This window comes from Schistocerca gregaria, chromosome 2, assembly GCF_023897955.1.
Source record: "Schistocerca gregaria isolate iqSchGreg1 chromosome 2, iqSchGreg1.2, whole genome shotgun sequence".
Lineage (NCBI taxonomy): Eukaryota > Metazoa > Arthropoda > Insecta > Orthoptera > Acrididae > Schistocerca > Schistocerca gregaria.
In genome coordinates this window covers 431,319,807-431,341,642 of record NC_064921.1, presented here as the reverse complement: position 1 = coordinate 431,341,642, position 21,836 = coordinate 431,319,807, and the positions used below count along the sequence as shown (strand labels likewise).

The 21,836-nt window shown below is 42.1% G+C and overlaps 1 protein-coding gene across 1 annotated transcript in view; it reads right to left on the bottom strand.

Moving 5' to 3' along the window:
• Positions 1-21,836, bottom strand: part of LOC126324558 (protein takeout-like) — a 67,738-nt gene that overhangs the window by 30,935 nt on the left and 14,967 nt on the right. The gene's annotated exons all lie outside the window — the stretch shown is intronic.

Sequence of the window (21,836 nt, the reverse complement as noted above, 5' to 3'; positions counted from 1 at the left end):
CATTAAAATTTCTGTGCAGTGTAAGCTCACAGGTTACTTACTTGTATCTGTCATGAAACGGCTTATCATGAAAAGAACCATTATCCCTCCTGTACTAATGGTATGTTTTCTATTATTATTATCATTATTATTTGTATTTGGAAGTTTTCATTTGTTGATTTTGCATTCCTTTCTGATTTTGACTAGTTTGTTGTGTTCAAAGATGTGTAATTGATGTAATAAAATATGTCATATTTTCCTTACAAATTTGAAGTAAATTACAATTAGTTTAGCAATGTAAGTCATTGAAAGGTGATACTTTGGGAATATGTCAAAAACAGGGAAACAGGGTCTTGTTATTCAAAGTCCTTGATGTGGGGTTTGCAGAGTTCATGAGAAGGATTTCAAATGAAATCCAAAAAAAGACCAAAACAACAAATTATCTTTGCTAGCGTGGACCAAGTGAGGTAGCATTTGTTGTTGGGAGGAGAAATGTTTACTAACTGCCTGTCATGTTGATTTAGATCTTTCATGGTTCTGTTCGTGAACAGAGACACTTACTGTGATGATTGTTTCAATGTTGTCATGGCTCTCTCTGCAACTTTCCCAATTTCTCAGAGGCTACTCTGCAATTCTTTCTGTAGTGAATGTCTGGGGGAAAAATACACCTTAGAAAGGTATGCATCTTGGTTAAAGTATAAATAGAGCTCAGAGAGAGCTTTGTTTATGCTTGTGCTTTGTTGCACCATGGAAATTTGATCATGAATATGATGGAATGCTGGAGGAATCTGTTTGTGCTTCTGTTATCGCAATCTGACAATTCCACCATATTGCAAATATATTCTACACACAGCTGCCTTGAAACACTAGATGCACACAGTTTCCACTATCTGTAAACGCTCCTGTTTGATGTCCAGTGGTAGTTAAACAGCAGAGAAGAAGCCCTTCCAGAACCTCATTATCAGTGGGATGGATGGTAAACACTTATCTGATGAAACTTTAGTTTCTCTTGGCATATAAAATGTTCAAACAACTTGGGAGAATGCATATAGGTGTTTTCTTTGATATCCCACACTATTTTTATAGGTTTACACTCCATTATTTTTTAGGCACAAATGGTATTGGCACAACCAGAAAGGAAAAACTTAGGAGTTATTATTAGTGGCTGAGAAAGTAGCATTAACTCTGTCCCTAAGTTGTTCGGCCAGTAATAGAGCAGGATTCAAAGCAGAATTTAAGTGAAAACCTCCTTGAATGATTTGAACACAAATTTTTCTTTTATTTGTGCCTGTGACCCTGTTCTGTTTTATAGTGCAGTGTGAAGGAAAACCAGATTATGCAGCATCTAGTCGAAATTGAGCTGTCATTAATAAAACTAAAGATGGAAGATCAAAAGGTGCTATGAAAACCAAATTTCAGGAATACCAGCATAAGATTTATGTGGAGGAGCTTACTCATTGTATTTTGCTCCTACGAAGCAGTGGCACATGCAGGTGTCCCAAGTTGTGGGAGAGGTCAGTCCAACACTGACCAGTTGGCAGTGAACATGTAGCTATTATTCATTGTGTGCTGTAATATTTGTGAGCTGATTGAACCAAGTGGACCTGTTATTGTGCTTGCTGCAGTTGTCACTGAATAGTGATTTTAAAAGCAATTTTAGCCTTAATAGTGGATGATTAACCTCTGTTAATTTCCCATCAGAGATCAGAAAAAGGGGAGATACATGTGCACAAACAAAAGATGAGACAGACAGTATAAGGACAGGCAGGAATGGGGTGGACAATAAATAGAATGATGGTGAGAAGAGGTGGAGTTCTATCACATTCAGAATTGTATGAAAGTGTAACAAATATGGAGAATGATCACATGCTTCATATTCCAGTTGCAGAATGCAGTAGCACAAATAATTTAAAAGAGACAAATGACAGTAGATAGGTGACAGAAGAATATACAGTCACTTGTGGAAGTATGAAGAAAATACAAACGTTATTGGACGTGACACGAAAAAAAGGAAGTTTCTGTGGCCGGAATATGAAAATGAGTCGTACTAACTAATTTGAAGAAATTAATGTATTAAGCACAGGGAATAAGACACAGTGTCAGACACAGTTATCCAGAAGGTTATACAATTAATTTTCTGTCGTGGTGGTTGATCATTTTAGCTCGGTATATACAATTCGCACACAGACACTGACGAACTACAGACCCTACTGGATGCCATCTTCAGCTGCAGACAGAAGACATTCATCATAGGGTATCTGTATGTGACACATGGTCAAATTCTTTATGATCATAGACTGTAATATGTCCTTAGCTGTGGGCTCTTTATGTACTTGTATCACTTTCAAACAGCCTATTCACAACTTAATGCCATTGGGACACAGAAAAATAGTTAAAATTGGTCATTTAAATGCAGAGTTCAGTGCCATGGTGGTGAAAGTTTTATGAAATGTATTAGAAGAGATAAACCTCCACACATGGTGCCCACAGGAGCCATATTACTGAAATTGTACACTGCCCAACACACAAATTGCAGTGGTTGTCATAACATTAGACACAATCCAATAGCAGTGGTTGTGTTGCTGGATACAATCTTGACAGTGCTATAGATGTATCAACCTTGTGAGGAACATGCTGTAACAATATAATTAAGAAATCATATGGAAAAATGTCATATATCAAATCAACACCACTGCATAGGCCCATTAAAAATTAAAAAGGACAATGACACCAGATTGAGGCATCTGACAAATGTTAGTAATGGATATTAATGTGAAATCTGCATTGGGGCACAGCACAGTGACTGAGGTAAGAGAAATCTACCTTTAGAATACTGTACAAGAACTTGGGCTTCACAAATACAGGCCTTGCAATCTGCCTATTTTCGGTAATCATGTAGGTATGACAACAAACATAGACAATGCATAGGACCTAAAGCAAGTGACCTCAGTCTTATGTACTTTACAGTAATGAATGTAGACAATGACTTCAGGCTAACACCCTGCCAAGCTACCTCAACTTAGCCCTTTTTTGCCCTTTTTTTGAGCCAATGAAGCGTTCATATCTCTCGTTCATGATTTAAGAGTCACTCACCTTTAAAGCTAAAGCTTATATTGAACTAACAGTCTTTTAATTTTATTTAGGGTACTATCACAGATCCAGATGCAGGTCTGAAGTGCAAGTTCTTCAAAACTTCAGACAGTAAAAAAAAAAAAAAGAAGTCTGAAGTTTTGAAGTAGCCACTCTTTCAGCAGCAAACGAGACTTTGTATGCTGATGGACCGCAGGCGGAACATCTTGCACTGTTGTTTGTTATTCAGTGATCGCGACTGACTGTCACGACCGCTGGTGGAGAAGATGGAGGGAGCTAGCTGCTACGTAGAAGGACCTTGTCTCCTACGAAAGCGATACTCTGTGGCCTAACTGGATGACAGTTTCAGATACAGGTTTCCTTCAAAGATCTCCAGTGTTTTTCGGTATACAGGAGAAAAATAAACTGCAGATGGGAAGACATGTCGTAAACTGTAGTGCACCAAGGCAGCATAACATGGAATTCATAGGAGACAAGGCCTTTCTGTGCAGCAACTAGCTCCATCTTCTTCACTGGCGATCAGTGAATAACAGACAACATTGCAAGACGTTCCACCTACGATCCGCTAGCGTTCAAAGTCACGTTTGCTGCCACAGAGATGACCTAACGGCAGGCGCTAGCACCTATAACTTCGATGCGCTGTAACATTGTTGGATGACGTTTCCAGACATGCATTCCTATCCAGGATTTGCTCCTCAAGACACCCTGTACAACTCCTCGAAGTTTGTTGCAACATTCCTGGGACACCCTGTATAACCAAATAAAATAAAAACACACAGCACAAAATATTGTCCATTTCCCTGGTTAAGAGCCAGGTTTCAGGTGGACTATCTTTAGCAAGACGTGAAAGTCGTAAGAAAAGTTGCAGGCGCCTGGGTTGGGCTGAGTACTGGTCAGTTTGGATGGCTGAATGATTGCTTAGCTCTGTTTGTAAACCAAATACATCTTCCATTTACTAACAATAGGCAACTTTTTAATTGACAACTGAGAAGGTTTATTACAGCCAGCACTCCTCTATTCATATCTACATCTACATTTATACTCCGCAAGCCACCCAACGGTGTGTGGCGGAGGGCATTTTACGTGCCACTGTCATTACCTCCCTTTTCTGTTCCAGTTGCGTATGGTTCGCAGGAAGAACGACTGTCTGAAAGCCTCCGTGCGCGCTCGAATCTCTCTAATTTTACATTCGTGATCTCCTCGGGAGGTATAAGTAGGGGGAAGCAATATATTCGATACCTTATCCAGAAACGCACCCTCTCGAAACCTGGCGAGCAAGCTACACCGCGATGCAGACCGCCTCTCTTGCAGAGTCTGCCACTTATAGAGTTTGCTAAACATCCCCGTAACGCTATCACTGTTACCAAATAACCCTGTGACGAAATGCGCCGCTCTTCTTTGGATCTTCTCTATCTCCCCCGTCAACCCGATCCGGTACGGATCCCACACTGATGAGCAATACTCAAGTATAGGTCGAACGAGTGTTTCGTAAGCCACCTCCTTTGTTGATGGACTACATTTCCTAAGGACTCTCCCAATGAATATCAACCTGGTACCCGCCTTACGAACAACTAATTTTGTATGATCATTCCACTTCAAATAGTTCTGTACGCATACTCCCAGATATTTTACAGAAGTAACTGCTACCAGTGTTTGTTCCGCTATCATATAATCATACAATAAAGGATAATTCTTTCTATGTATTCGCAATACATTACATTTGTCTATGTTAAGGGTCAGTTGCCACTCCCTGCACCCAGTGCCTATCCGCTGCAGATCTTCCTGCGTTTCGCTACAATTTTCTAAAGCTGCAACTTCTCTTTATACTACAGCATCATCCGCGAAAAGCCGCATGGAACCTCCGACACTATCTACTAGGTCAATATCTTGTGTAATGCAATCAAATAAACAGTTTACAGCTCGTTACCAATTTTACACAACATCGTATACGGTTCAGTAGTAGCTTAGTACTGAAGGGGATACCTAAGTCCACCAAAAGTATGTAGCCTATGAGAATCTGTCGTTGCTCTCCAATAAAGACGATTTTACTGATGTCGGGTTTTACTGATGTCGGGATGGGGCAGTTGAGTTTTAGCCGATCAAGGAATAGCGAATTTTTGGAATCATGCATTGCAACCGAAGAAGATAGTGCCATTTCATTACATAGCTGTAGCAAAGACTGCGCGAGATCGAAGTGGTGCAGGCTGCATGTATTTCTGAAACTTCTCGAAGATGAACAGCTGTCATATCAATCAAAGAATGGAAGCGAAGGATATTTTTGTGTGCTTGAAGCTCCTCTACTTCGGGCAAGACTTCTGTACTTCGCTGTTCCACACTTGCTTCGTTGAAGAACTAACTTTTAATGTAGTACTGGTTTCACAGTGAGTAATTTCTCCGTTATGAGTGGCCTCTTTAGCCAAAATAACTAGTATTTCGTTTTCCTTAATGGCGCAATTTGCCTTAACCTGGCAGAGACTGCCGTATTGACAGTTCTTTAACAAAGTTGGTCCCTGCATGTTGCTCACTGGGGTATTGCTCAGGAGCTGTGCAAATGATTACAAAAAAAAAGAAAGCCTTATCTGGAGTCTGTTCCTTCACTTCTTGTTGAAGTGTGTGGGAGACATAGGACGACTGTCATCTCTGCTGTTAGCGTAGTGACGTCCACTGGAACACGAATTTTCCTTTTCTTTTCCCAATACTCATTCTTCTGTAATGATCCTGACGGTCCTTTGTTTGGAGAGACATTTTGTTACGATACTGCAAGTGTGACGGTCCTTAAAAATGAGAACTAACGAGACTTGTAGCCGAAATACAATGCATTCGTAGGGATCAGCGATTAGAGTAAGCAACCCATCAGTAAGAAAATCTATGTTACTTTCTGCAAAGAGATCCGTTTTCTACAGACTGGTGCGAAATGTTTGGCAGGGGGTCCTTCCAATTGTACCACATATTAGAATTTCTGCGCGGCCTGTGTTGTTTGGGGTACAAAGGGAGCTGCAGTATATTCCTAGATACCTCACTTCATACACACTTTTGAAATTTTGTATGCCGGCTTTTGATGCGTAATTGACATCTGTCTTCAAATGCCTGGAATTCATCTTTTACAGCATTTTCGTGACAGAAAGAAAGAATCGTATGGCATGGTTGGCGGGGAGATTCGGACGCATTGTTAAGCCGCCTACTGCCACACAATGGTTCATTTCCATGTCATATGTGAGGGTAGTGGCTTAAGTGTAACTGTTGAATTTAGGTTACTGTATTAGTGTAGTGTCATGTTTGTACTATAAAAATCAGAGAAGAGAGAGGATGAAACCTAGTGTTATCATATTGGCTACTTCTCTTGGACAGCACCAAGGTGATCGCCGAGGTTAACGCCCCACATCCACAACAACAGTGTCAAATGCCCTCATTGCAAGAGACCCTGCATATGGGATTTCAAGTTTAATCTATGATAGTGGCTCATAGACTGATGATCAGAATATACACAACACCACATCTCTTTACCTTTTCAGCCAAATCCTGGAGGTAAATATTTCTTCCACCATCGGGATTTAAACCGGATACTTATTCTCCTGGGAAATAGACAAATCTGAGCGCGCTCATGCCTTCCATCTTTATATACATTCAGTTACCCTGGATTCTATACAATTGTCCAACGTTGACCTTCTTTATATACATTCAGTTAACGTAGGTTTCACACGCTTGTCCTACATTGTGAGATGAGTGACACAAACGTTTTGTAAGCAATGTCTTTTGTAGGCCGGTATCGTACCAATGACCCGATAACTACAACCTGATTTAGCTTACAACCGAGCGTAGGTGATTATTTCATTTCATATCCCCCAAAATCTTTTCACCCAGGTGTTTATGTATGTTGACTTATTCCAATCGTGACTCAGTGATATCGTGGCCATAGAATATTACGTTTTTCCGTTTTTTGAAATGCACAGTTTTATTAACGTTTATTGCGAAGTTCCAATATTTGCATTCTTGTGAAATCTTATCTGATATGACTTGATATTTGTGTAGCTGTTTCTTATAGTAGTCCTTATAGACATATGCAAAAAGTCTGAGGTTACGATTAATATTGTAAGCCAGCGAATAATATACATGTACAGCAAGAAGCCCAACAGCTCCCATGGAGAATGCCTGTCAAAAGTCTCTAGCAAGATAATATTCTGTGTCCTCCCTACCAAGACATCCCAGTCTAGTCATAAATTTTGCTTGAAACTTCATATGATCATAATTTAGCTGACAAAAGTTGGTGCGAGTCTGAGTTAATTACTTTTCGGGAATGAAGTCGTTATCCATGGATTTCAGCATGTCATGCAAGGAAAGTGTGAGTTACGTTTCACGTGATCAATGTTTTCTGAATCCATACTGGTTGGCATGCAGGAGGCCGTTCGATGCAACTCATTAGATATGAGCTCAGAATACACTATGTGATCAAAAGGATCCGGACACCCCCAAAAACACGTTTTACATAGTAAGTGCATTGTGCTGCCACCTACTGCCAGGTACTCCATATCAGCGACCTCAGTAGTCATTAGACATCGTGAGAGAGCAGAATGGGGCGCTCCGAGGAACTCACGGTCTTCGAACGTGGTCAGGTGATTGGGTGTCACTTGTGTCTCACGTCTGTACGCGGGATTTCCACATTCCTAAACATCCCTAGGTCCACTGTTTCCGACGTGATAGTGAAATGGAAACGTGAAGGGACACGTACCGCACAAGAGGCACAGGCCGACCTCGTCTGTTGACTGACAGTAGTAGGGGGTCGTAATGTGTATTAGGCAGACGCCTATCCAGACCATCACACAGGAATTCCAAACTCTATCAGGATCCGCTGCAAGTACTATGACAATTAGGCGGGAGGTGAGAAAACATGGATTTCATGGTCGAGCAGCTGCTCATAAGCCACACATCACGGCGGTAAACGCCAAACGACACCTCACTTGGTGTAAGGAGTGTAAACACTGGACGATTGAACAGAGGAAAAACGTTGTGTAGAATGACGAATCAGCTACACAATGTGGCGATCCGATTACAGGGTGTGGGTATGGCGAATGCCCGGTGAACGTCATCTGACAGCGTGTGTAGAGCCAACAGTAAAATTCGGAGGCGATGATGTTATGGTGTGTTCGTGTTTTTCATAGGTGGACTTGCTCCCCTTGTTAGTTATGCGTGGCATTATCACAGCACAGACCTACATTGACGTTTTAAGCACCACCTTTTTGCTTCCCACTGTTGAAGAGCAATTCGGGGACGGCGATTGCATCTTTCAACACGATCGAGCACCTGTTCATAATGCACGGCCTGTGGCGAAGTGGTTATACGACAGTAACACTACTGTAATGGACTGGCCCGCACAGAGACCTGACCTGAATCCTACAGAACACCTTTGGGATGTTTTGGAACAGCGACTTCGTGCCAGGCCTCACCGACCAACATCGATGCCTCTCCTCAGTGGGGCACTCCGTAGAAAGGGGTGCCATTCCCCAAGAAACCTTCCAGCACCTGACTGAACGTATGCTTGCGAGAATGGAAGCTGTCAAGACTAAGGGTGGGCCAGCACCATATTGAATTCCAGCATTACCGATGGAGGGTGCCGCGAAGTTGTAAGCCATTTTCAGTCAGGTTTCGGGATACTTTGGTCACATAGTGTATTTTCTAGATTTCACAACAAATGGATGGCAGTGAAATTGGAAGATAACTTTGTAGATCATTGCTGATATCCTCCTTGTAGACAGGCGTGACCTGTGCGTTCTTTCACCTTGTACAGTATTTTTGCTAGAGGTATAAACGGTATATTATGGTTAAAATGGGAGCTAAATAATCTGTAAATCATGTGCAGAATGTGACAGGTATTCCATCGGACCCTGTATCCCTGTTTCATTTTAGCGATTTCGGATGTTTCTCAATGCCACTGACACTTAATAAGTGCGGTCTATTACACATCTGTGCAGTGGTGGAAGAATTAAAGTGGAGTCTTTCTTTGTAAAGAAAAACAAAATGGATTTTGCATTTTGCTTTCATAGTATCAGTTTCAGTTCCTGCGTCGTCCGTAAGAGTCGTAACTTTTGTACCTCTGACAGTTTTTACAAATGAATAGAATTATTTTCAATTTAGTGAGACACCTTGTGATAAAATTCTGCTACAGTACTCGCTGATGGCTTCACGCGTTGCGTGATCTACATACAAACGCATTCAATTCTACATCTGTAGAATTGAAGCCTGGTGTTTTCTTTTACACGTAATTAGCAACCCGGCCGGGCTTCGCACGGATATCATTAAGCACATACAGCCAGACGACTTGGGTGGAGCAGCGTATTTTGTTTCCACTGCTTAGAGTTATCAATAAATTTCAGAGAAAAATTTTAAGTAACGGAATATCATCACTTTCATAAATCTTATGCGATGGAAGCAGCGCATGGCATGAAAGTTGTCTGGAGGTATGAATGTTGTATGTTCCACATTGAATTGGCGTTTAGAGTGACATCTCATGGCAATGATGGGAGCACATCTTGAAGTAAGTAATATGTTTACAACCAGTGAAAATTATGAGTGTAATGTGTGTGAGTGATTCAGTGCGTATCGGAGACTGACTGAGTTGACACAAATGAAAGAAGAAATAAGAAAAAAAGGCTTGATGTACATGTTTAGTTCGTGTTACAGCACTCCTCTTGTGAAGCTTAGTTACGCATTGTTAAATATTACTAAGATTCGTTGCTGCAGTTCTTTGTCGTGGACAGTTGACGGCAGACTTCTTCGCCGACCTGGCAAACAATCGTGTCCACATCTACATTTGTTTCAAGGAAGGCAGAAAGCTGGAAACTGAGTCATCTGCTGCGCTGCAGCAAAATTGCTGAAGTAGTTTTTTGGAAAATGTTTTAATGGTTGCATAAAAAATAAAATGTCACATATTTTGGGTTCACGTGGTTTTTCGCTATGTAATTGTTCTCAAACGATAACAAGGAAATTATTGGTTAAAATATTTTATTATTTAAAATGGTAAGTCTCACGTCACATCCTTATAATGAGGTGGTTATCTTTTTGTTGGTGGTGATATTTATTACGATACTTTAGGGTGAGTAAAACTCTGCCCACTGTTCGAAGAATCTGCAGCGAATTAAGTCTGAACAGCGATTGATAACCTGAGGAAGCAGAAATTGGGAATCTGAAATTGCCATATTTCGACACCTCCGCATAATTGAGGGACGAATGCCAGGTTAAAGGGCAGAATGAAAAAAGGTGACCCAACCAGAATTCGGTTCCACAATCTTCTGGTTTCTACCCGCGCGCTCAACTGCTTTCTTTCCCGTCTCTTTTCTGATCATTTGGTCGGGCGGACGTCACATGACTCTCCTTGAAGTTACCTGTTGAATACTTCACTCAGTTTTTATTTTTATTACAGAGGACAACAGGCCATCTGACGGAACACGCTGAGCTACGGTGCCGGAAAAACGCTAGACCAGCCCACCAGGTGCGAACTAGATCGGGTGCTGCGTTCTCGAGGTACCGCTATTCTCGAGTTGTGGTGGCTGTCCATTAGGTCGCAATGGCTTCGTTTCCACATCTTAACTTTAACTCATCGAAATTCAGACGTTTTGCACGAAATATTTGTAAATTGTATACAAAAACCTTCCTTGTGAATTAGTGTGTCTATCAGGCAAAACTTGATCAAAATCCTTACAGCAGTTCCTGAGGTTAGCCTACATATACAGATGTAAGCAAGCAAGCGAGTTCAATATATTTAAGAGATGTGCAGTCGTCTTTGTATCTTTGGAAGTGTCCTTACAGAGACCGTATACCAAGAGAGGATGGACACTTATGATCCCAGCCATTTTGCGCACTTAAGTTTATTTATTTATTTGTTTAAAAAGAAAGATTGAACATGTAGGATCCCTTCTACTATGAGCTGTTCTACAATGTATATATGTAGGCCTGTCTAGTACTTGGTCAGCTGTTGTTAAAAACTTGAGCCACAGATGCTCTATATGTTCCTCCCTATAGTTAAACATTGAGTTCCTCCTTGAGATGTGATACTACTTTCTCTATCTGCTCTTAGTTTGCCGGCCAGGTAGTCAAGCGGTTCTAGGCGCTATGGTCTGGAACTGCACGACTCCTACAGTCGCAAGTTCGAATCCAGCCTCGGTCATGGATGTGTGTGATGTCCTTAGGTTAGTTAGGTTTAAGTAGTTCTAAGTTCTAGGGGACTGATGACCTCAGAAGTTAAGTCCCATAGTGCTCAGAGCCATCTTTTTTGCTCTTAGTTTACTGAATATACAAATCTTTGTATTTCTTGTGGCTGCCCTATGTAGAGGAAAGGTGCCTAATATGAGACACACATTTGTAAACCCATCTGAAAGACCTAAAAGTAAGTGCAGTTGTATTTTTTATGATGGTAATAAGATCTTGCATTATTTAATTTTATCATACAATTATCGTATCTGCAATAATAAACACTCTTTCAGAGTAGTTATTAAATCTTCACAAACAAGGCATTTCGTAGGAATGAGATCAACGTTTCCTAATATGAGACAGTAATAATATTTTGCTTTAATTATTTTATTACATAATAATGACATATGAATATACAGTTTTTACATGTTCATTCATTTCTGTTATCCTTCACTCATTTCACACTACTTAGGTTTACATTTACGACATCCGGACAAACAAATTGTCTTCTGTGACACCGCAATATTCATGAGCCCAGCGATAACATTTCGTGCACTGTGTCCATGTCTCCCCGGGTTTGCCTTCAGAAAAGCGCCCAGTACAGAACAGACACTCTGCGTCATCGTCATCACTGCTGTCTGAATCTCCATTGTCATCAAGATGGACATCGGATGCCGAGTCACTAGACAATTCTTCTGCTTTAGGTCTATGATTGAAAGATTTTCCACTCTTCTCCCCAAATAACTTTCTGCTGCTTTCTTAGCTTCAGCCTCCGATTTCTTCTGTTTAGATTCTTTCAAAGACTTCACATAAGTAGTTGAAGTTAGTAACGCAGCACAGCAGGAATGCGATGTTTGATCTGTTTGACTAACTCCAGGTGGTTTTGCGATGTGTGGGAGAGGTCTGATGTCTGCTGGGCTGACAGCTTGACCATCACCATCAGTAATTTCAGTTTCGGTTTTGGCATCTCTTTCTTGAAGAGCGTAAGCATGGCGATGAATTGAAAATTCATGTTCCTTAAAGACGTTTCTGTTGCATGGCATGAGACCCTGTTTTTCTGAGGCATTCACAGATGCTTCCATTGTTGCTGCTGGGTTGTAAGCTGCTCCAAATAACTTGGCTATTAATAATGTGGTGATAACACGACCTGAGTTACTTGCCAATGCATGTTTCTATCTCTTGGACATAGTATGTTTTCAAAGGCCCCATAAATCCGACGTCAAGTGGCTGCATTTTATGCGTTGAGTGAGGTGGCAAACATACAATATGAACATTATTTTCACGTGCTTTATCTAACACATCGAGATTCTTTGTGTGGGAATAATGCCCACCAAAAATCAAAATGACAGGGTCATTTGAAGATGGCTTTACATGACTCACAAAATGATCAAACCACCGAGTAAAAATGTGAGTTTGTATCCAGCCACTTGGATGACAAGCTGATATTGATTCTGCAGGTGCACCGTCCGTCAAGTTCCAGAAAACATTACAATTTCTGGTCATAAGACTAGTCAAAGTAATCCCTGTTTATGATAATTTAATCGAATTAAAATAAACGCTGTTGCCAAAATTTTACTACGGTAAATGATGAAATATTGTTATCTCATAATAGTATTGCGAAAAATTACATATAAAAAATAGTGAGAGGACGAGTTCCCCCAATATGCGATAGGTATCGTAATATGCGACACTGTCGCATATTTGGATTCCCATACTGCCACATATTAGGAATTTCGCCATCTTACACAAAGAATCACGCACTTGCTAACAACGTTCGTTGGAAAATGAACCTAATTGTCAAAATTATAGGTGATACCGTTCCAAATAGCAACAATAAAAGAGTGTAGTAATATCCAGTCACCTTTAAGCTAAAATTTTGTCTCAACACCTATGTCGCAAAAACTCCAAACACAAGGAATTAACAACCTCTACGTACTGTGTCCGGCTCTACTATGGCGTCCAACTCGCTGTGTGACCCTGTGTCGTCGTCTGGCACACAATAGACGTGTTTAAGAAACTCTCCACCAGAGTGCAATACTTAACATGAGCACAGTTGGGATGTTTCATTATTAGGGAACTATCGTATAATAGGCACCTTTCCTCTACTCATCTATGTTTTCAGTAATTGTTCTCCTGTTTTGTCTTCTGTGATCTATGTATCACACGCTTTGGGGTGATCGTTAAAGCCACTCGTTTACATCTTTTACTGCATTAGAAATGTCTCTCTGCTTATATTCCCTCACGATTTCCTTCTACTATATGTACACGGTGAGTACGTTGACAGGGTCGTTCGTCATTAATAAACTCACAGCTTGTATTGGTAAATCTAAATGCACTACTGAGTAGTACAGTTCATTCCGTGTTGTATTAAAGTGTTCATACTAATCCTCTGTGTCGGCACAAATTATTAGGTACCATGGTATTACGAAGTGCTCACTTTTTGTCAACCATGTTTCCGATATATCTCCTCTGTTTACCCAGTGACTGTGTGCCAAATTAATTAGATTACTTCTGGTATTTTTTGACGGAGTGTGCGTTCCATTGCACAAATTTCTTAATTGCTGTAAACATCATGGAAATAAGTTTATGCCAACGACACTGGTAGGTGGTGATGCCCATTACTGATGTCATTTGCGACGTCAACGATACATTTCACACATTGCTCACATCTACTGGAAAAATTTCATTGCGGACGCCTTCGTTAATCCTACAATCAATTGAGCGACGTCTGTGTCTATGATTGCGTTCTTTGGTGAGGATACATCTGTCTGCTTGGGATCGAAATATGTTTAAAGTGTATATCTATTGCGCAGTTCACTTTGTGAATGCAATACAAAATGTGCAACATGCTACTGGGGACGTTTCTGTAGGTCGACACGCCCTTATTAAGTGAACTGCGCATTGGGGACAAATTATGAAAATCTTTGGATCCCACAGAGATCTAAACGGCGCAACTCGTGTACTCTGACGTCGCTCGATGTTGAGGTAGTATATATGGGGAGGAATGGGCATTAGGACTGCTTTCCTAAACGATTCCGAGAAACTGTTTCGAACGCAAAACAGTGGAGGCTTTTTTTTACCGTACCAACGGTCTAGAATTCGAGTGTCCTGATTGATCCAGTACTGGGACATCGGAAGCAAGCGATTAAAACGCCATAATATCCATGTAGGAAAACGAACGCCAGACACAGCGCATTGTTGATACTTGTTTTAGTCTTAGGATAGCCGTACTTTTTTTTAATGCGCGGGAAGAGAGAGGCGCATCAGTGGAGGGAGATGTCACGAATCAGCATAGCTCCGCTGCGTTTTCCGAATCTTAACGGGCTCCATGAGATCATGGATCGCCGCAGTCATGAATGCAAAATGTCCTTCTTGCTACTTTACTGCTTACCAGAATAACGACAGCGTTTTTAAAACGTCCACACGTTCATGAATGCAAAATGTCCTCCTTGCTATTTTATTACTTGATAGTATAACGACAGCGTTTTTAAAATGTGTCTGTTTATGCAGGGCATGTTTACCTGTCTCTGCATAATGTTATACAAAGCGTACTTTATTGGTACTGGGTGAGGCCAGAGTTGGTTAAGGGATCCTTTCTATTTTGTTACAAGGAACTCGTGGTTTCCGGTACTCGTTACAGAGTTACTATGTTTCATTTCATTTCTTCTACATCTACATCTACATGATTACTCTGCAATTCACATTTAAGTGCTTGGCAGAGGGTTCATCGAACCACAATCATACTATCTCTCTACCATTCCACTCCCGAACAGCGCGCGGGAAAAACGAACACCTAAACCTTTCTGTTCGAGCTCTGATTTCTCTTATTTTATTTTGATGATCATTCCTACCTATGTAGGTTGGGCTCAACAAAATATTTTCGGATTCGGAAGAGAAAGTTGGTGACTGAAATTTCGTAAATAGATCCAGCTGCGACGAAAAACGTCTTTGCTTTAATGACTTCCGCCCCAACTCGCGTATCATATCTGCTACTCTCTCCCCCCTATTACGCGATAATGCAAAACGAGCTGCCCTTTTTTGCACCCTTTCGATGTCCTCCGTTAATCCCACCTGGTAAGGATCCCACACCGCGCAGCAATATTCCAACAGAGGACGAACGAGTGTAGTTGTAAGCTGTCTCTTTAGTGGAGTTGTTGCATCTTCTAAGTGTCCTGCCAATGGAACGCAACCTTTGGCTCGCCTTCCCCACAATATTATCTATGTGGTCTTTCCAACTGAAGTTGTTCGTAATTTTTACACCCAGGTACTTAGTTGAATTGACAGCCTTGAGAATTGTTCTATTTATCGAGTAATCGAATTCCAACGGATTTCTTTTGGAACTCATGTGGATCACCTCACACTTTTCGTTATTTAGCGTCAACTGCCACCTGCCACACCCAGGTACTTAGTTGAATTGACAGCCTTGAGAATTGTGCTATTTATCGAGTAATCGAATTCCAACGGATTTCTTTTGGAACTCATGTGGATCACCTCACACTTTTCGTTATTTAGCGTCAACTTCCACCTGCCACACCATATAGCAATCTTTTCTAAATCGCTTTGCAACTGATACTGGTCTTCGGATGACCTTACTAGACGGTAAATTACAGCATCATCTGCGAACAACATAAGAGAACTGCTCAGATTGTCAGCCAGGTCATTTATATAGATCAGGAACAGCAGAGGTCCCAGGACGCTTCCCTGGGGAACACCTGATATCACTTCAGTTTTACTCGATGATTTGCCGTCTATTACTACGAACTACGACCTTCCTGCCAGGAAATCACGAATCCAGTTGCATAACTGAGACGATATCTCATAGGCCCGCAGCTTGATTAGAAGTCGCTTGTGAGGAACGGTCCGCAGCTCGTGGTCGTGCGGTAGCGTTCTCGCTTTCCACACCCGGGTTCGATTCCCAGCGGGGTCAGGGATTTTCTCTGCCTCGTGACGACTGGGTGTTGTGTGATGTCCTTAGGTTAGTTAGGTTTAAGTAGTTCTAAGTTCTAGGGGACTGATAACCATAGATGTTAAGTCCCATAGTGCTCAGAGCCATTTGAACCATTTTTTTTGTGATGAATGGTGTCAAAAGCTTTCCGAAAATCTAGAAATATGGAATCAACTTGAGATCCCCTGTCGATAGTGGCCATTACTTCGTGCAATAAAGAGCTAGTTGCGTTGCACAAGAACTATATTTTCTGAAACCATGTTGATTACGTATCAATAGATCGTTCCCTTCGAGGTGATTCATAATATTTGAATACAGCATATGCTTCAAAACCCTACTGCAAACCGACGTCAATGATATAGGTCTGTAGTTCAATGGATTACACCTACTACCCTTCTTAAACACTGGTGCAACCTGCGTAATTTTCGAATCTGTAGGTACAAATCTATTGGTGAGCGAGCGGTTGTGTATGATTGCTAAGTAGGGAGCTATTGTATCAGCATAATCTGAAAGGAACCTACGCGGTATACAATCTGGACCTGAAGACTTGCCCGTATCAAGCGATTTGAGTTGCTTTGCAACCCCTAAGGTATCTACTTCTAAGAAACTCATGCTAGCAGCTGTTCGTGTTTCAAATTCTGGAATATTCCGTTCGTCTTCCCTGGTGTACTGTACTGTGCTGTACTGAAAAGTGCACAACAGTGAAGATGCAATGCTATGCGGGGTGAGTTTTGTTAGGGAAGAAACTTACTGTTCCATACGCTAACTTCTTTCTTCCTAACTTTTTTTTGCGGGCTTAGCTGCACATTAACAATCGCTCTACAATCTGCTGTGATTATGATGGTCGACATTTTGAACACTACCCGTAAGGGAACATTTGCACATTTTTTTTAGTACCTTACATTACAATGGGCCCACGGCCTACTCGCTGTGGTAACACTGGTTCCCGTCAGATCACCAAATTTAAAGCTGTCGGACTTGTCTAGCACTTGGATAGGAACCCCGTCCGAGTCTGCGTTGCGCTGTTGGCAAGTGGGGTGCACTCAGCCCTTGTGAGGCCAACTGAGGAGCTACGTGACTGAGAAGTAGCGGCTCTGGTCACGAATACTGCCAACGGTGTGCTGACCACATGCCCCTCCATATCGGTGTCCGGTGACGCCTATCGGCTGAAATGACATGGCGGTCGGTCGGTACCGTTGAGCCTTTCAAATGCTGTTCGGATGGAGTTACATGGCAATGACAAAAAGAGATGAACTCACTATGATAAAAGTTGATATGTTTCATCCTAGGGTTGTTGCCTTATTTTTGTGTTTCGTGTTGTAAAATGGTTTAAGTGGCTCTAAGCACTATGGGACTTAACATCTAAGGTCATCAGTCCCCTAGACTTAGAAACTACTTAAACCTAACTAAGCTAAAGTCATTACACACATCAATGCCCGAGGCAGGATTCGAACCGTAGCAGTCGCGCGGTTCCGGACTGAAGCGCCTATAACCGCTCGGCCACCGCGGCCGGCGTTTCCCGTTGCACTTTTGGTGGTTGATATTACAGACTCTTTCATTGTTGTGAAGACATTTTCTCAGAAACAAAGGTAGTAAGGCAAGAAACCTAATAAATCATAATGACGTCATTACTACGTAACAAGTGCTTAAGATGAGGACGTTACACCAGAATATTCAGAAAAAGTCCCTGAATAACGTTCAAATTTTTTTCGACAGCGTTTGGGTTCACCTTTTATTAGTTTTCTTTGCTCTTTCCGTTCCTAGCGTTCTCCTTTTTGACGCTAGTTATGAAACATGATATATGTGTACCATCGCGCCATTCTTCTGTGGGTAACTCGCTGTAAACAACGCAGAGAATGCATAGGGAGGACCACAAAGAAGAAGGATCCATAGAGTTGGCAGGATATATTGACCGAATCCCCAGCGGCTGCTAGATGTGCTTGATGCGTTCCGCAACTGCACTAGAGTCGATCAGAGCCGAAGGTGATCCAGGCTGCGCGAGAGCGAGTCAAGGACAACCTTTACTGGGGCGTTCGGGCCTCAGGTGTATGCTGGGGACACTCGTAGCTCGCATACTGCCGTAGTGCTGAGCTCTCACCGCTAGGTCGGCAGCAGAGACTCTGCCGTTCTGGAAAAATCCACGCGCAGTCACTTCCGTGGCCAGTTTGAGAGTGTATTGTCCAATCCCTTCGGGAATAACAACAAACCATTCCAGTGCTAGATAGGGAAACGAACGTGTAGTGGGAAACACGTGGTGTGCAACACAGAAAGAGAGCATTCTAGCAACAGGGCCTGATCATACAAAAATTTGCAATATTTCAAGTGGCTAACAGCTACATATCGTTACAAAAAGTAGAAAATCTCAATCATGGGCCTAAAATGAGAAAACGTTCCATCACGTATGAAATCCAAGCGTCGTAGTGTAATTTGAAAACCGTGATTCGGAACCACTGATAAGTCCTTTCGACACTAATTAAAAGTTAGCGATTAATAAAAAACAAATTATAGGATCGCACAGCGCACCCATATTGAGTCATTACTTATTTAGACTAACGGGCGTTTTAACATAGATGTTCTGTGCACAGGTACTTGTGCAGGTTCCACTGAAGCTCGCTTTTCACTAATCACCGACGTCCGCTAATTGAAAACACTACCTTTCCTATTAAATACCACCAGAACATCATTTGCTTAATGTCATCACATTCTTTAAATAGAAATTACGCTACAACGAATCTACTTCTCTGCTTGGGGATTATCGACAATGGCGAGCCGGCCGGTGTGGCCGTGTGGGGTTCTAGGCGCTTCAGTGTGGAACCGCGTGACCGCTGCGGTCGCAGGTTCGAATCCTGCCTCGGGCATGGACGTGTGTGTTGTCCTTAGGTTAGTTAGGTTTAAGTAGTTCTAAGTTCTAGGGGACTGATGACCACAGATGTTAAGTCCCATAGTGCTCAGAGCCATTTGAACCATTTGACAATGGCGATGACGACACTCGGCTGTTCCAATGCAAGAAACGAAGAAAACAGGAAGAGAAAGGAATGCTATATCGCAGGTTAATTTACTGAGGTTTTGGTTTGTTTTGCAAAATTAAAGCCACTTCGCAGTGTAACGTGCTGTACCTCTACGATCTAAATCAACAAATATTGATCACGAACTGAATCAAGTACGAAGAATTGTAAGTTTCACTTTTTTTCCTGGTTTATAAAAGAATAAAACTACATTCAGCGTCCAGTCCAGTCTGGAACCGCGCGGCCGCTAAGGTCGCAGGTTCGAATCCTGGCTCGGGCATGGATGTGTGTGACGTCCTTAGGTTAGTTAGGTTTAAGTAGTTCTAAGTTCTAGGGGACTGATGACCTCAGATGTTAAGTCCCTTAGCGCTCAGAGCCATTTGAACCATTCGTCCAGTCCAGTTCTGTAAAATCTGTCCCGTCGATGTCAAGGTCTTTAGAGATGGACCTGTTCGAGAAGAATCTTAACATGGTACATACTTCTTCGGCACTTGACTGTGCTGCGGATTTACAATACAACAGCTTTGATATTCAACAGCTTTGATATTCGCCAGTTTTACTTTTTTCCTGGTTTATCAAAGAATAAAATTGCATTGAGCGTCCAGTCCAGTTCTGTAAAATCTGTCCTGTCGATGTCAAGGTCTTTAGAGATGGAGCTGTTCGAGAATGTAAGCCACATACTTCTTTGGCATTTGACTGTGCTGCGCATTTACAATATAACAGCTTTGATATTAGCCAGGTTTACCGATGTTAGCAGCATATTTCCATTTTTCTACGAATCTCCGAGGAAAAAAGTCTTAGGAATTGAAACAGAGTTTAATGTGGACCAAAGTTCGTCTTCAGACTTTATGCAAGAAGCATGTATGGCAGAAACCTATCATGTATCACAGTAACCTATTTTGCTTCTACGTTTGCGAATGAAAATGAAATGACCGAATGGCTTTGTTGGCCGTGAGGTCCCGTCCGGCCGCCTTGTTGCAAGTCGTATTTCATGTGACGCCACACTGAGCGACTTGCGCGTCGTTGGTGATGAGAGCATGATGAGGACAATACAACACCCAGTCCACGGGCGAAGAAAAGTCTCCAACCCGGCAGGGAATCGAACGCGCGTCCGGTGCACGGGAGGCAAACACGTTACTATTCAGCTAAGTAGTCGGAAAACGTTTGCGAACCCATTCGAAACACTGAATTTTGACGAAGCACCCGCAGGCAAGTGTATCTTTTTATGGAATAATTTTTTATTAAAGGAATCTAAGTAGAAGAAAAGAGCTGTTTGGCATCGTTCCTGGGAGACACCGAGCGGTAAGTTCAACTCCTAATGGGAGACGGTATCAAAAATGGATCAAATGGCTCTGAGCACTATGGGACTTAACTGCAGAGGTCATCAGTCTTCTAGAACTTAGAACTATCTAAACCTAACTAACCTAAGGACATCACACACATCCATGCCCGAGGCAGGATTCGAACCTGCGACCGTAGCGGTCGCGCGGAAACAGTATCATTCTCGTAGCAGTGTCTAAGAGTTGTGTTTCTGTTGCGTGTAAGTGACTAATGTGGTGTAAGCTTCGTCTTGTACGATGGTAAGAGAAGGGAGAGGGTGAACACAGTGCCGATGCATGGCTCACTCCTGTCAAATAGCACCAAGAGGGGCGCCGACATTAGCGTCCCCATCCGACAAAGTCGCATGACCTCACTCCATGAGACTGTGCATAGAGGTTTGGAATTTAATCCAGAACATTGACGCACAGTCTGGTGATCACGAACCCCACGCCAGCACTTCTCCCTGCCAGCCGAACACAGGCCCCGAAAATTGCTTCCACCACAAGGGCTCGAATAGGCTACCTCCGAACGATCAACACAACACGGATGACTACGAAGGCCGGTAATTCAAGTGAAGACAAGTTCATGTAGAGAGCCCAAGAGTGCCTGGCGCTTGTCATGCACAATGTGTAACGTTAAACTCTTGTTATTTCTCCCTGTTATCGAGACAAAACAGCACAATTATTTTATACTTGTACGAGGGCATGGTATCGATCCACTTTTTTTTATCACGTATAGTTTGTTTCACCTTTGGGAATTTGTTAATGAAAAAAGTCACGTTTCGCCGTGGCCTTAGTGAGGGTGCCCACACTGCACTGGAATTAACGCGGCTGCTGCACAGATGCGGCGCATTTTTAAGGTCGCACGCAGCAAAATGCACTTCTGGAACTCCAGTGAGCCGAATGGCGACACGAGCAGCAGCGGCTCTCGACCAGAATTCAGTACGATGTGCGACGTGGAGTGTGTAGACACCGATCTTTTGATTCGGGAAGTGCAAATACATCCATGTATTTATCATATAAGGTGCTCAGACTATGAAAACGGAAGTGTGGAGTCATGGAAAACAATTACCGCGGCACTTATTGAGGGAGAGTGGGAGAAAATGGAACCAGAAGAAAGAAATATAGTTGGTAAGTACGAAAACGGTGTAAATTGTTTTATGTATTACTTCATTTATATTTAGAAGGAAGTTCGTCTTAAAAATCCAGTTAAGGCAATCTTCTAAGATTTATTCTGTGCAGCTGATTTGCCAAGCGACTGATCCATGACTAGAATAGAAGTGGTCTGCCAAGTGGCCTCTGTTCCTCTAGGCCTAC